Below are 15,578 nucleotides of genomic sequence, written 5' to 3' on the forward strand. Positions count from 1 at the left end.
ATATTGAGGATATTAATGCTGGTTTGTGAGGTTTAGTAGCTGCGAAACCTTTAAAAAGTTATTGTTGGAGTATTTAATTTTTCCTACTTTTATTTTTTAAAGAGAGTGGGTGTCTTAGGTTGGGCTGCCCCTAAAACGGACCCTGAGTAAAGGATATGAGGGCAAGTGGTTCATTTGGGAGGTGATGCCAAGAAGAATGAGTAGGGGAGTGGGGATGTAAGAAAGGGAAGGGAAGGAAGCTAGCAACGGTACAGTTTCAAGCAGGTTGCTGCTGTGGGACCTAGTGCTCAACTCTAATGGAGAACCTAGAGATAAAGTGTAGAACACACCTCAGAGATATCCCACCAAAGGGCCAAGGGAACAGGGGTATTATTTACCAACTCCCATCTATGTCTAGCCAGAAGCTACTCACAGGGGTGTTAACTCTTTGTCACTTCCAGACCACCTCCAGCGTGAGTCATGAGAAAACCCTCAGGTGGAGGGTTACAAACATTTGCAGGAGTTGCCACTGGCACATACTGGAATGCTGAGTGCCAAAGCCATACAGTGTCTGTTCAAGGAAGGTGGTTAAGAGCATGGGTTTTGAGTCACAGAGACCTCATTTAAGTCCTGCTTCTGCCACTTATGTGTGATGGTGAGTGAATGACTTAATCAGTATCAGCGTCTGTTTCTTTATTTGTAAAATAAAAATAATACTAGAACCTACCTACTAGGCCTTTTATGGCCATTGTAAGTATGAATGAGATACTGTGTATAAACTGCACACAAGGTGAGTGTTCACCATATGTATCAAATAATTGGCTCAAATGGACATGAGAGAGTAAGTCAGCAAATTTTGTCTGTTAAACTTTTGTGGTAGACAACTCCCGGGTTGCCTGCCAGGGTCACACTTTCTTATGATATGGGTTTCCCCTAATAATGTCTAAATTATGTGACATTGGTCTCTGGCAGGAACTAGGGTGGACATCAGGACCAATCCAATTCTTTGGAACCAGGAGGGTACTATGAAGTCTAGAACAGAGAATCACTGAGCCTGGGTGGCTTTGTCTTTGTCGGGTCACATTAATGGCAACTATTTTAGGAACTTCAGCCAAGGGCTTGAAGCAGGACTAGTTCCCTCTCATTGACCTTTGGTTGTTCTAAACATCCATGAGGTAATTTACATCCTTTCAAAAATGTGCCTTTTTGTTAAAGTTAGAAAGAGGATTTCTGTTGCTTACAACCAAAGAATCTTAACCAATAAAACCCATCTGTTTTTTATTTTTGTTATTTTTTTAGAGCTGTATTTTAGGCTGAAGCGTGGTAAGGCAATCATGACTCACTGAAGTCTCAAACTCCTGGGCTCAAGTGATCCTCCTACCTCAGCCTCCCAAGTAGCTGGGACTACAGGCATGTGCCACTACACCTGGTGAATTATTATTATTATTATTATTATTATTATTATTTTTGTAGAGATGGGGTCTTGCTGTGTTGCCCAGACTGGTCTCAAAATCATGGCCTCAAGCGATCCTACCGCCTCAGCCTCCCAAAGAGCTAGGATTACAGGCATGAGCCACAGTGTCCAGCAAAAACCCATCTGTTTTTATTTTATTTTATTTTATTTGAGACAGGGTCTCACCCTGGGCCCAGGCTGGAGTGCAGTGGTGCGATGTCAGCTCACTGAAACTTCCACCTCCCAGGTTCAAACTCCTGAGTAGCTGGAATTACAGGCATGCACCACCACGCCTAGCTAATTTTTGTATTTTTAGTAGTGACAGGGTTACATCATGTTGGCCAGGCTGGTCTTGAACTCCTGACCTCAGGTGATCGGCCTGCCTCAGCCTCCCAACGTGCTGGGATTACAGGTGTGAGCCACTGCGCCCAGCCCCATCTGTTTTTAACCTAATAATTTAATTAACTTTTGGATGCTCTCTTCTTTTATCAATATTTTTATATAAATATAATATTTCTTGGTATTTTATACTTGTTCCCAGAGCTAGTAAAAAACAAAACAAAACTCCCACAACCTTTCGGTCCTTTCTGCAGTTATTTTGCTGACTGACTATGCAAAGCTTAGGATATACAGTCATAAGTAAATGGATTTCAATCTCATGAAGGTGCCCAATATGTAAGCAATTAACTGTAAGCAAATCAAACTGAATATTTGTTCTTTCATGGCCTTGGAATGAGATAAATCTAACAGAAGCAGCTTCTAAAAATATAATCAAGATGATCTTGTATCTTTTTAAAAATAAGCTATTATTAGCAAGATCCTTCTCTCCTTTTCTGAAGTATGGGCTTCCCTTCACTGTAGCTATATGTGCCTCCATTTCTTAGTAAACTCATATCTTTCTATTCTGCTTTCTTAATCCTCTTCTTATCTATTTATCCAGCAATTAAGTCAACTGATACCTATTTAGTGCCAACTGTGAATTGATTGTGGTAGGTGCTAGATCTATAATCATAAAACAAAACAAAACAAACTTAGTTCCTGACCTTAAAAAGCCTATGATCTCATAGTGAGACAAATATTAAATAAATAAGCATTAAAAAATACCTAGTCGCCAGGCACAGTGGCTCACGCCTGTAATCCCAGCACTTTGGGAGGCTGAGGTGGGTGGATCACCTGAGGTCAGGAGTTCGAGATCAGCCTGGCCAACATGTGAAACCCCGTCTCTACTAAAAATACAAAAATTAGCCAGGCGTAGTGGCAGGCACCTGTAATCCCAGCTACTCCAGAGGCTGAGGCAGGAGCATCACTTGAACCCAGGAGGCAGAGGTTGCAGTGAGCTGAGATCGTGCCATTGCACTCCAGCCTGGGGGACAAGAGCGAGACTTCATCTCAAAAAAAAAAAACAAAAAAAAAACCTAGTCAAAGTATGTGTCACTGCAGGCTGGACTCATGGTCTCACCACTGAGTTTCAACAGCTGGTGATACTGGTCACTGGTGTAGGGGAGGACTGCACCCAGTCTATGCCCTGGCGTTCCTAGAAAAAGGAGCACTAATTGTTGCGAATTATTTAAGAGGGAGTTGGTAAAGGCTCCTTAGTCGCTGATAAGGTTGTTGAAGAAATAAAAGACAAAGGTGGAAAAGTGGGCCAACTATGATTCAGTGAAAACAGGAGAGAAGGTTGTAAAGACAGCACTGGATGCTTTTAGAATAGATGTTGTGGTCAACAGTGCTGGAATTCTAAGGGACCATTCTTTTGCTAGGATAAGTGATGAAGACTGGGATATCATCCACAGAGTTCAATTGCGGGGCTCATTCCAAGTGACCCTGGAAAGCATGGGATCACATGAAGAAGCAGAAATATGGAAGGATCATTATCACTTCATCAGCTTCAGGAATATATGGCAGCTTTGGCCAGGCAAATTATAGTGCTGCGAAGTTGGGTCTTCTGGTCCTTGCAAATTCTATTGCAGTTGAAGGCAGGAAAAGCAACATTCATTGTAACACTATTTCTCCTAATGCTGAATCAGGGTTGACTCAATTATGCCTGAAGATTTTGTGGAAGCCCTAAAGCCAGATTATGTAGCATCGCTGGTCCTTCAGCTTTGCTAAGAGAGTTGTGAGGAGAATGGGGGCTTGTTTGAGGTTGGAGCAGGATGGATTGGAAAATTATTCTGGGACCGGACCCTTGGAGTGGTTGTAAGAAAAAATCAGCCAATGACTCCTGAAGCAGTGAAGGCTAACTGGAAGAAGACATGTGACTTTGAGAATGCCAGCAAGCCTCAGAGTATCCAAAAATCAACTGGCAGTATCATTGTAGTTCTAAGTAAAATAGATTCAGAAGGAGGAGTTTCAACAAATCATATCAGTCATGCAACATCTACAGCAACATCAGGATTTGCTGGAGCTATTGGCCATAAACTCCCTCCATTTTCTTCTGCTTATACAGAACTGGAAGCTATTATGTATGCCCTTGGAGTGGGAGCATCAATCAAGGATCCAAAAGATTTTAAATTTGTTCATGAAAGAAGCTCTGATTTCTTCTGTTTGCCTACCTTTGGAGTTATCATAAGTCAGAAATCTATAATGGGTGGAGAATTAGCAGAAGTTCCTGGGATTTCAAGGAACTTTGCAAAGGTTCTTTATGGGGAACGATACTTGCAGTTATATAAACCACTTCCTAGAGCAGGAAAATGAAAATGTGAAACAGTTGTTGCTGATGTCCTAGATAAAGGATCTGGTGTAGTAATTCTTATGGATGTCTATTCTTATTCTAAGAAGGAATTTATGTGCTATAATCAGTCCTCTCTCTTTCTCATTGGCTCTGGAGGCTTTGGTAGAAAATGGACCTGAAAGTCAAGGTGGCTGTAGCCATACCTAATAGACCACCTGATGCTATACTTACAGATACCATCTCTCTTAATCAGGCTGCTTTGTACTGCCTCAGCAGAAACTGGAATCTGTTACACGTTGATCCTAACTTTGCTAGCCTAGCATGTTTTGCCATGTGTACGTGGATTATGTGTACATGGATTATGTACATTTAGATTTTTTGCCAGGCATGTTTTGTAATGTGTCAAGATTCAAAGTGATTAAGACTTGTTTTGCAAAACCAGTATATCCAGGGCAAACTCTGCAAACTGAGATGTGGAAGGAAGGAAACAGAATTCACTTTCAAACCACGGTCCAAAGACCTAGAGACACTGTCATTTCAAATGCATATGTGAATCTTATGCCAACATCTGATATTTCAGCTAAGACACCCTCTGAAGGTGAGGAACTTCAGAATACCCTTATATTTGAGGAAAAAGGTCACTGCCTTTTAAGGATGTTGGGTGTGAGATGGCAAAGAAAGTAAATGCTGTATTTGAGTGGCATATTACTAAAGGTGGAAATATTGCAGCTAAGTAACCTGAAAAGTGGTTCTGGAAAAGTGTATCAAAACCTGGAAAAGGTTTTGCTGATGCATACTTTCAGATGAAGATTTCATGGAGGTAGTTCTAGGCAAGCTTGACCCTCAGAAGGCATCTGTTACTGGCCGACTGAAGGCCAGAGGGAACATTATGCTGAGCCAGAAACTTCAGATGATTCTTAAAGACTACACCAGGTTCTGGCTGGGCGCGGTGGCTCACGCCTGTAATCCCAGCACTTTGGGAGGTCGAGGTGGGCAGATCACGAGGTCAGGAGTTCAAGACCAGCCTGACCAACTGAAACCCGTCTCTACTAAAAATACAAAAATTAGCTGAGCATGGTGGCAGACGCCTGTAATCCCAGCTACTCAGGAGGCTGAGGCAGGAGAATCGCTTGAACCCGGGAGGAGGAAGTTGTGGTGAGCCGAGACTGCACCAATACACTCCACTCTGGGGGACAGAGCAACACTCAGTCTTAAAAAAAGAAAAAAAAAAAAAGACTACACCAATTTCTGAAGGGCACACTATATTATTAATAAAAATAGAATAATTAAATACTCTCTTCACCCAAATATGCTTGATTCTTTTGCAGAAGTGATCAGAACTAAGATGCAGAGGAAGTTACTTACCATTTTCAGATGTCAGATAAGTTTTCAGATTTTTTTTTTTTTTTGAGACCCAGTTTCACTCTTGTTGCCCAGGCTGGAGTGCAATGGCACGATCTCAGCTCACCACAACCTCCGCCTCCCAGGTTCAAGCGATTCTCCTGCCTCAGCCTCCTGAGTAGCATGCACCACAACACCCAGCTAATTTTTGTATTTTTAGTAGAGATGTGGTTTCCCCATGTTGATCAGGCCGGTCTTGAACTCCCGACCTCAGGTGATCCACCTGCCTTGGCCTTCCAAAGTGCTGGGATTACAGACGTGAGCCACTGTGCCCAGCTGAGATTTTTATTTTCTACTATTTTTTAAATGTATCATTATTTTTACAAGGTACTATATATAAGCTAGCATATAGTTATCCTTCTGTTCTTAGATCTATATCTTCATAATAAAAAATTTTCACTCAAGTCTAGATTCTTTAGAATTTGTGATAGCATTTATAAAAGTTAAAAGGAAAATTAAATGAATAAGGGCCACTTTGATACCTTTAAAAAAATACCTAGTTAAAAATCATGAAATATGTAATATGGGAATATTGTACATTAAATGAGAGGTTAAAATACGAAGTCTTGTTTAGATTCAAGGGGTGAGAAAAACTTCTCTAAGACAGTGACTTCTATGCTGATAAATGAAGGATAAGGAATAGAGGTTAGATAGGTACAGGAGAAGGAAAGAGCATTCTAGACAAAAGGAACAGCATATGAAAAAGCCCAGAGGTAAGAAAAAGAACTTTAAAAAGGACAAGTTGTAGGCCGGGCACGGTGGCTCACGCCTGTAATCCCAGCACTTTGGGAGGCCAAGGTAGGTGGATCACCTGAGGTCAGAAGTTCGAGACCAGCCTGGCTAACATGGTGAAACTCCATTTCTATTAAAAATACAAAAAAATTAGCCTGGCGTGGTGGCAGGTGCCTGTAATCCCAGCTACTCAAGAGGCTGAGGCAGGAGAATCGCTTGAACCTGGGAGGCAGAGGTTGCAGTGAGCTGAGATTGTGCCATTGCACTCCAGCTTGGGCAACAAGAGCAAAACTCCATCTCCAAAAAAAAAGGGAGAGAGAAGCTTTGTTTCTGGTTTCAGCATTTAGATGGATGGTAGTGGAATTTATTGATACAAGGAACTTTGGAGGAGCAGTAGGTTTCAGGGGAAGATCAAGATACATGGGCTTGTAGTTCAGAAAAATGATATGGCCTAGAGATAGAAATTTGGGAGCAGTTGATATACAGATGGTATTTAAAGCCTTGAGAGTAGAAAACACCACCTGGGAAAACAGTGTCGACTGGTAAGAGAACAGAACCCCACACCAACTCTGCAGAACAACATGAAGCTAAAGGTAGAGGAGGATGCCATCAAAAAGGCAAAAAGGCTGGGCGCGGTGTCTCACACCTGTAATCCCAGCACTTTGAGAGGCTGGGGCGGGCGGATTACCTGAGGCCAGGAGTTCAAGACCAGCCTGGCCAACATAGTGAAACCCCATCTCTACTAAAAATACAAAAATTAGCCGGGTGTGGTGGCAGGCGCCTGTAATCCCAGCTATTCGAGAGGCTGAGGCAGGAGAATTGCTTGAATCCGGGAGGCGGAGGTTGCAGTGAGCCAAGATTGTGCCACTGCACTCCGGCCTGGGTCACAGAGGGAGACTTACCTCAATTAAAAAAAAAAAAAAAAAAAAGACAAAATGTTTAAGAACAAAAGAACAGCCATAGAATCTGGAGGAAAAACCACATGAGTGTAGAGTCAGCATAAGAAAGCAGGCAGAAGAAAAAATTTGTTTCAAGAAAGCTGTATGCTGTATTTCATGGAATAATGCTAAGTGACAGAATATAAAAAAAGACTAAAAAAGTGCACATTGATTCGGTCACATGGCTGTCAATGATCCCCGTAGACTAGTTTGAAGAAGTGTTTTTGCAACTTGCTGTGCCCTATTCCAATCATGCTCTTCTCCCTGACCAAAAATTTTAAAAAGCAAAAACCATTCTCCTACATTTTGCTTTGAAATCTATAGCACTCCTACTCCAAGGTGAGAAATTCTCCTTCATATAAAATGAATTCAAAACCTCTTTCATTTCCTTCCTCACCTTATTCTCATATGACAACCTCCCCATCTTCTGAGGAAGATCCACTTCAAGGAGAAGAACTTAAAATACTTGTTCTTTCTTTCCATCATTACTTCCAGGCAATCATAACTCCACCAGTTTTCTGTTGAGTGAAACGTTGGTTCTAGCATTTGCCTCTAGCATTAATTCAATTATTTAACAAGTATTTATTGTATACTTTTATCACTAGAAATACAAAGACACAGTATTTATTCTCAAGAAGCTTATAGATTCCTAGAATAAGCAGAGATAGTGGTATGATATAGATATAAACAAGTATTTTACTGAGAGGAATTACTTATGGACCATAAATATGTATAAAATCATTGATGACTGGGCCAATGGAAACCAAGGCCACATTAAGATGCCATTTTACACCCATTTAATAGACAAATGTTACAAAGTTTGACATTGTCAAGTTTTGGAGGAGGAGATATGCATTCACAAAGTCTCTTGTACACTGCAAGTGGAGTGGAAGTTCTGTGGCCATTTTGAAAACAGTTTGACATCACTTCCTAAAGGTGGACATTCACATGCCTTATGACTCTAGGTATACAGCATGTTGGATACTTTCTGTTTGTCCCTCCAGGTCTGCTTTCCGCCCTTCTTCATCCTGCTCTCCACTAAGATGTCTGACTTGTATGGACTGCATCAACAGGATCCCATACACCATTGCTTCTGGTTGGGTTAGCTACTGGAGAGCAACAACAGGAGAAGAGGGAGAGTGAGGTTAGGGCATTTATTCCAATTCCCTCTGTGAGGTTGCTGTGAGGTGGCCATATCCCTTATCTGATGGTTACTGTTTCCCTCAAGGTAGCAGAGTCTACATGACTCTTTCTCGTTCCAGGTTTCAGTAACTATTCCCCGCCCTTGTTCCTTTGGGCTTAGGGGTAGTAACTAGCACCATGCACCCACACATTTGTAAATAAATGCTCTTCACAGGTACTATTGCATGCTAAGACACTGATTGATACAGTAATTGACACCAGACCTAGGTTAAAACAAAACAAAAAACAAAGAAACTTCTCAAAATAGGATTCTGGGACTGGGTTAGTCATATATTCAAACGCTTGTACACTGTTGTGAATGTAAAATGATATAGCTGCTATGAAAAACAGTATGGCAGTTCTTCAAAAAATTAAAAATAGCATTATTATTTGATCCATCAATTTCACTTCTAGGTATATACTCAAAAGAATTGAAAGCAGGGCCGGACACAGTGGATCATGCCTGTTAGTTCAGCACTTTGGGAGGTTCAGGAGGGCGGATTGCTTGAGCCCAGGAGTTCCAGACCAGCCTGGGCAACATGGCAAAACACCGACTCTACAAAAAATACAAAAATTAGCCAGGTGTGGTAGCATGCACTTGTGGTCTCACCTACTCTGGAGGCTGAGGTGGGAGGATCTCCTCAGCCCGGGGAGGTCAAGGCTGTAGTGAGCCGTAGTCATACCACTGTATTCCAGCCTAGGTGATGGAGTGAGACCCTGTCTCAAAATAATAATAATAATAAATAAAATAAAATAAATTGAAAGCAGGATTTTTTATTTTTTTGTTTTTCGGATGGTGTCTTGCTCTGTCACCCAGGCTGGAGTGCAGTGGCATGATTTCGGCTCACCGCAACCTTCACCTCCTGCGTTCAGGCAATTCTCCCTGCCTCAGCCTCCTGAATAGCTGAGATTACAGGTGTGCGCCACCATGCCTGGCTAATTTTGTATTTTTTAGTAGAGACGAGAGTTCACTATGTCAGCCAGGCTGGTCTCAAACTTCTGAACTCAAATGATCTGCCCACCTTGCCCTCCCAAAGTGCTGGGATTTCAGGCATGAGCCACCACGCCTGGCATTTTTTGTTTGTTTGTTTTGATGGAGTCTCACTCTGTCGCCCAGGATGGAGTGCAGTGGCGCGATCTCAGCTTACTGCAACCTCCGCCTCCTGGGTTCAAGTGATTCTCATGCCACAGCCTCCCAAATAGCTAGGATTATAGGCATGTGCCACCATGCCTGGCTTTTTTTTTTTTTTTTTTTTGTATTTTTAGTAGAGGCAGGGTTTTGCCATGTTAGCCAGGCTGCTCTTGAACTCCTGATCTTAAGTGACCTGCCTGCCTTGGCCTCCCAAAGTGCTGGGATTACAGGCATGAGCCACTATGCCTGGCCTGGAAGCAAGATCTTTCTTTCTTTTTTTTTTTTTTTTTTTTTTTTTTTGAGATGGAGTCTTGCTCTGTCACCCAGGCTGGAGTGCAGTGGCGCAATCTCAACTCACTGCAACCTCCACCTCCTGGGTTCAAGCAATTCTCCTCCCTCAGCCTCCCAAGTAGCTGAGACTACAGGCATGCACCACCACACCTGGCTAATTTTTTTGTATTTTATTTTTAGTAGAGACAGGGTTTCACTATGTTGGCCAGGCTGGTCTTGAACTCCTGACCTCAGGTGATCCAACCGCCTCAGCCTCCCAAAGTGCTGGGATTACAGGCATGAGCCACTGTGCCCAGCCCTTCCAGGGTTTTATAGTTTTGGATTTTACATTTAAGTCAGAAAGACAATTTTCTTATGTTAAACTTATATCTTACAACCTTGCTAAACTCAACTATTAGTACTAGAAGTTTCCTTTTTTTTTTTTGTAGATTCCATTTTCTACACAGATGATCATGCTATATATATATTAATTAAGACAATTTTACTTTTTCCTTTCCAATCTGTATGTCTTTTATTTCTGTTTTTTAATTATGGTAAAATACACATAACATAAAATTTGCCATCTTAGCCATTTTTAAGTGTTCAGTTCAGTAATGTTAAGTATATTCATGTAGTTGTGCAACCAATCTCCAGAACTTTGGCATCTTGCAAAACTGAAACTCTGTATCATTCAATAACTCCCCAGCAACCAGCCCCTGGCAACCACCATTCTACTTTCTGTCTCTATGACTTTGACTACTCTAGATACCTCCTATAGGTGAACTCATAGAGGATTTGTCTTTTTGTGATTGGTGCATTTAACTTAGCAAAATGGCCTCAAGGTTCATTCATACTGTAGCATATGTCAGAATTTCCTTATTTTTAATGCTGAATAATATTCCTTTGTATGTATATATCACATTTTTCTTATTCATTCATCCATGGATGGACACCTGGGTTGCTTCCACATTTTAGCTATTGTGAATAATGCTGCTATGAACATGGGTGTACAAATATCTCTTCAAGATTCTGCTTTCGGCTGGGCGTAGTGGCTAGTGGAAGACAACCTAGACAATACCATTCTGGACATTGGAACGGGCAAAGATTTCATAACGAAAACTTCAAAAGCAATTGCAACAAAAGCAAAAATTGACAAATGTGATCTAAGGTAAAAGAGCTTCTGCACAGCAAAAGAAACTAGCAAAAGAGTAAACAGACAACCTACAGAATGGAAGAAAATATTTGCAAACTATGCATCTGACAAAAGTCTAATATCCAGCATCTATAAGGAACTTGAACAAATTTACAAGCTAAAACCAAACAACTCCATTAAAAAGTGGGCAAAGGACGTGAACAGACACTTTTCAAAAGAAGACATACATGTGACCAACAAGTGTATGAAAAAAAGTTCAATATCACTGATCATTAGAGAAATGCAAATCAAAACCACAATGAGATACCATCTCACACCAGTGAAAATGGCAATTATTAAAGAGAGTAAAAAAATAACAGACACTGGTGAGGTTGTGGAGAGAAGGGAATGCTTATACACTGTTGATGGGAGTTTAAATTAGTTCAACCACTGTGGAAAGCAGTGTGGCGATTCCTCAAAGAACTAAAAATGGAACTACCATTTGACTCAGCAATCCCATTACTGCGTATATGCCCAAAGGAATATAAATCATTTTATCATAAAGATACATGTATGCAAATATTCATTGCAGCACTATTCATAATAGCAAAAACATGGAATCAACCTAAATGCCCATCAATGACAGACTGGGTAAAGAAAATATGGTATGTATACACCATGGAATACTGTGCAGCCATAAAAAAGAATGAGATCATGTCTTTTGTGGGAACATGAATGGAGCTGGAGGCCATTGTCCTTAGCAAACTAACACAGAAACAGAAACCAAATACTGCATGTTTTCACTTACAAGTGGGAGCTAAATGATAAGAACTCATGGACACAAAGAGGGAGACAACAGACACTGGGGTCTACTTGAGGGTGGAGGTTGGGAGAAAGGAATGTATTTTTTCTAATCCTTTAAGATCAGAAAATAACTGTATTTTTTCTGATTCCAGTAACTAGTATTGAGTACTAGGCTTAGTAACTGTGTGATGAAATAATCTGTACAACAAACCTTCATGACACAAGTTTACCTGTATAACAAACCTGCACATGTAACCCTGAACCTAAAATAAGTTTAAAAAAAAAGGAAAAAAATTGTGTTTCTACATATTAGCAACAAACTATTGGAAATTAAAATTATAATACAGAGGCCGGGTGCGGTGGCTCACACCTTAATCCCAGCACTTTGGGAGGCTGAGGCGGGTGGATCACGAGGTTGGGAGTTCAAGACCAGCCTGACCAACATGGTGAAACTCCATCTCTACTACAAATACAAAAATTAGCCGGGTGTGGTGGCTTGCGCCTGTAATCCCAGCTACTCAGGATGCTGAGACAGGAGAATCTCTTGAACCCGGGAGGCGGAGGTTGCAGTGAGCTGAGGTGGCACTACCGCACTCCAGCCTGGGCGACAGAGCGAGACTTCATCTCAAAAAAATAATAATAATAAAATAACATTACAATACAGTATCATTTACAATAGGATTCAAAAATATAAAATACTTAGGAATAAATCTGACAAAAATGTGCAAAATCTGTACAAGGAAAACTATAAAACATTGCTGAGAGAAATCAAAGAATATCTACGTAAATGGAAAGATACACTGTATTTATGGATCGAAAGATTCAAACTTGTTAAAATGTCAATTTTCCCCTAAATTTGATCTAGAGTCAATGCAATTTCAGTCAAAATTTTAGTAGGGCTTTTTTGGGGGGGGTGGCGGAATTGACAAGTTGATTCTGTAATTCATATAGAAATTTTAAAGACCTAGAGCAGCCAAAACAACTTTGAAAAAGAAGAACACAGAGGGAGAATTAAAACTATCTGATTTTAAGACTTATTATAAAGCTATAGCAATCAAGAGTATGGAGTATAGTATAGTATAGTATAGTATAGTATAGTATAGTATAGTATAGTATAGTATAGTATAGTATAGTATAGTATGGAGTATAGTAATCAAGTAGATCAATGGAACAGAATAGAGCCCAGATATGAAACCATACATATAGAGACAACTAATTTTTGACAAAGGTACAATGGCAATTCAGTGGGAAAAGGATAGTTCTTCTTTCCACATGGATTTTTCTTTTTTTGTTTTTTGAGACAGAGTCACGCTGTGTCATGCAGGCTGGAATGCAGTGGTGCGATCTCGGCTCACTGCAACCTCTGCCTCCCGGGTTCAAGCGATTCTCCTGCCACAGCCTCCCAAGTAGCTGGGATTACAGGTGTCTGCCAACACGCCCAATTAATTTTTTGTATTTTTAGTAGAGACAGGGTTTTGCCATGTTGGCCAGGCTGGTCTCGAATTTCTAGCCTCAAGTGATCCTCGGCCTCCCAAAGTGCTGCATATGGATATTCTTCAAAACATACTTCATATTGTAAACAAAAATTAACTCAGAATGGATCACAGTTCTAAATGTAAAACTTTAAATTATAAAACTTCTGGAAGAAAAAAAACTTCTGGAAGAAAATACAGGAGAAAATTGTTGGGATATTAAGGGAAATAAATATTTATTAGATAAAATGTCAAAACTCTAATTTATAAAAGAAAAAAGTGAAATATTTAAACTTTATCAAAATTTAAAATTTCTGCTTTTGAAATACTTAGTAAGTGTTTGAGAAGTCAAGCCACAGAGTGGGAGAAAATATTTGCAAAGCCTGTAAAGGACTTGTATCTAGAGTATATAAAGAACTCTTTTTAAAAAACTAATCAGATGAATTTAAGGTTCATCAAAACTCTTAGGAGTTATGAACATGATTCTTTTATTTTATTTATTTATTTATTTATTTATTTAAGACAGAGTCTTGCTCTGTCGCCCAGGCTGGAGTGCAGTGGCACCATCTCAGTTCACCACAACCTCTGCCTCCCAGGTTCAAGCGATTCTTCTGCCTCAGCCTTCTGAGTAGCTGGGATTACAAGTGTGTGCCACCACGCATGGCTAATTTTTGTATTTTTAGTAGAGACAGGGTTTCGCCATGTTGACCAGGCTGATCTCGAACTCCTGACCTCCAGTGATCTGCCCGCCTCGGCTTCCCAAAGTGCTGGGATTACAAGCATGAGCCACTGTGCCTGGCCTTATAATTCTTAGTAATAAGAAAATAAACAATGAAATGTAAGATGGGCAAAAGATTTGGACATGTCACCAAGAAGATATATGGATGGCAAATAAGCATGTGAAAAGATGCTTAATGTCATTAATCACTAGGGAAATGCAAATTAAAATCATGAGATACTACTAAATACCTAGAAGAATGACTAAAAAAAACAAGAAATATCTGACCATTCCAAGTATTGGCCGGGATATGGAGGAAATAGAATTATTGTGGGAATGTAAAATGGTACCATTTTGGAAAACAGTTTACCAGTTTCTTAAAAGTTAAACATATACCTACTATCCAGCCACCTCTAAGACTATTGTACATAAATGTTTGTAGCAACTTTATTTGTAATTTTATCAGTTGTGTACTTAAATAAATGCAGTTTATTGTATGCCAATTATATAAGTATTGTCAATTATATATGTATTCTTTAAAACATACTTCATACCATGTACAAAATACCATATACCATATATACATATCAATTAATGAAGAACTTATATATATATACACACACATGCACACATACATATATGTATATTAATGAAGAAAAAAAGTGTTGATCTGATTCATAGTTGGATCTATACAGTATGCAGGCACCAACCCCAAAAGTGGATGACTACTGTGCTACAAATCCCACTTAGGGGTAACCTTGAAAGACGATAGTTAAGGGAAATTATCCCAGCAGGCAAGAACTTTGGTATATCTAGTAATCCATATCAAGTAAAAGGAGAGAGAGCCTGAGGTATTGATCTGCACTGGACTATGAGAAGTGGATAATGGGTTGGCTGACTGGTCAAGGACTTAAAGGGAATGAAATTGGAAAATTGGTGGCATGAAGTTTTGGAAAAAGTAAATAGGTATGTAGAGTGTGTGAATTATTAAATGTCTATCAAAGAGTATTCAAACCAGAAAGCCTCTCATTGATCAGTTGACAAGACGACCTCATCCTGTAGATGTTAGCTTCTTTCCCTAGCCATCCCAATGCTCACTGAAAAGTTTTTACAAAGTGATCATGGCAGTAGGAATTAAGGCTATGCAAGCACTCGACAAAATGGTCTTGTCCTCATCAAGGCTGACCCACTTACTACCTCTGCTGAGTAGTACCAAAACAGCTAAGAGCAAGATCAATACTGAGGCCCCAATATGGCACTATTACCCAGGGAGAACGGCTGGCTACCTGGTGGGAAGTGGAAGAGGAAGCACTTTGTTCTCACAGCAATGGAAACACCAGAAAATAAAGTATCAGAACATATCTGAATATTGATTTATGATTCCTTACCATAGTGCTTCCACCAGTACCACCATCTGTGAACATATAGTTTTCCTTAACCATCTTTGGGGTATTCCATACAACTTCATCTCTGATCAGGAGATGCTTTTATGGCAAACAATGTAGGCAATAAGCTTACCTCCCAGAACTCATTTGTCTTACCATGTAGCCTACCACCTAGAAGCAGCTGGCTTGACAGAACAGTGAACTGGCCTGTGAAGACTGTTATGGCACTGGGGGGAGACAACATTGAATTTGGGGTGGTGTCCTACAGGATGCAGCATATATTGTTTTTTTTCCACTTATTTTTTACTG

The 15,578-nt window shown here is 40.2% G+C and overlaps 1 protein-coding gene and 1 pseudogene across 1 annotated transcript in view; one reads left to right on the forward strand and one right to left on the reverse strand.

Annotated features, from left to right (window-relative positions):
* The first annotated feature begins 735 nt into the window (after positions 1–735).
* On the forward strand, positions 736–5,332 carry LOC100444254 (peroxisomal multifunctional enzyme type 2-like; annotated as a pseudogene).
* A 2,628-nt stretch (positions 5,333–7,960) lies between these two features.
* ATAD2 (ATPase family AAA domain containing 2) overlaps positions 7,961–15,578 on the reverse strand; it is a 121,025-nt gene continuing 113,407 nt past the window's right edge. The window contains exon 29 of the mRNA XM_063726333.1: positions 7,961–8,283. The gene's annotated coding sequence lies outside the window, so the exon portion shown is untranslated. The remainder of the gene's footprint in view (positions 8,284–15,578) is intronic.

The sequence above is a fragment of the Pongo abelii genome, chromosome 7 (genome assembly GCF_028885655.2).
Source record: "Pongo abelii isolate AG06213 chromosome 7, NHGRI_mPonAbe1-v2.0_pri, whole genome shotgun sequence".
NCBI classification, from domain to species: domain Eukaryota; kingdom Metazoa; phylum Chordata; class Mammalia; order Primates; family Hominidae; genus Pongo; species Pongo abelii.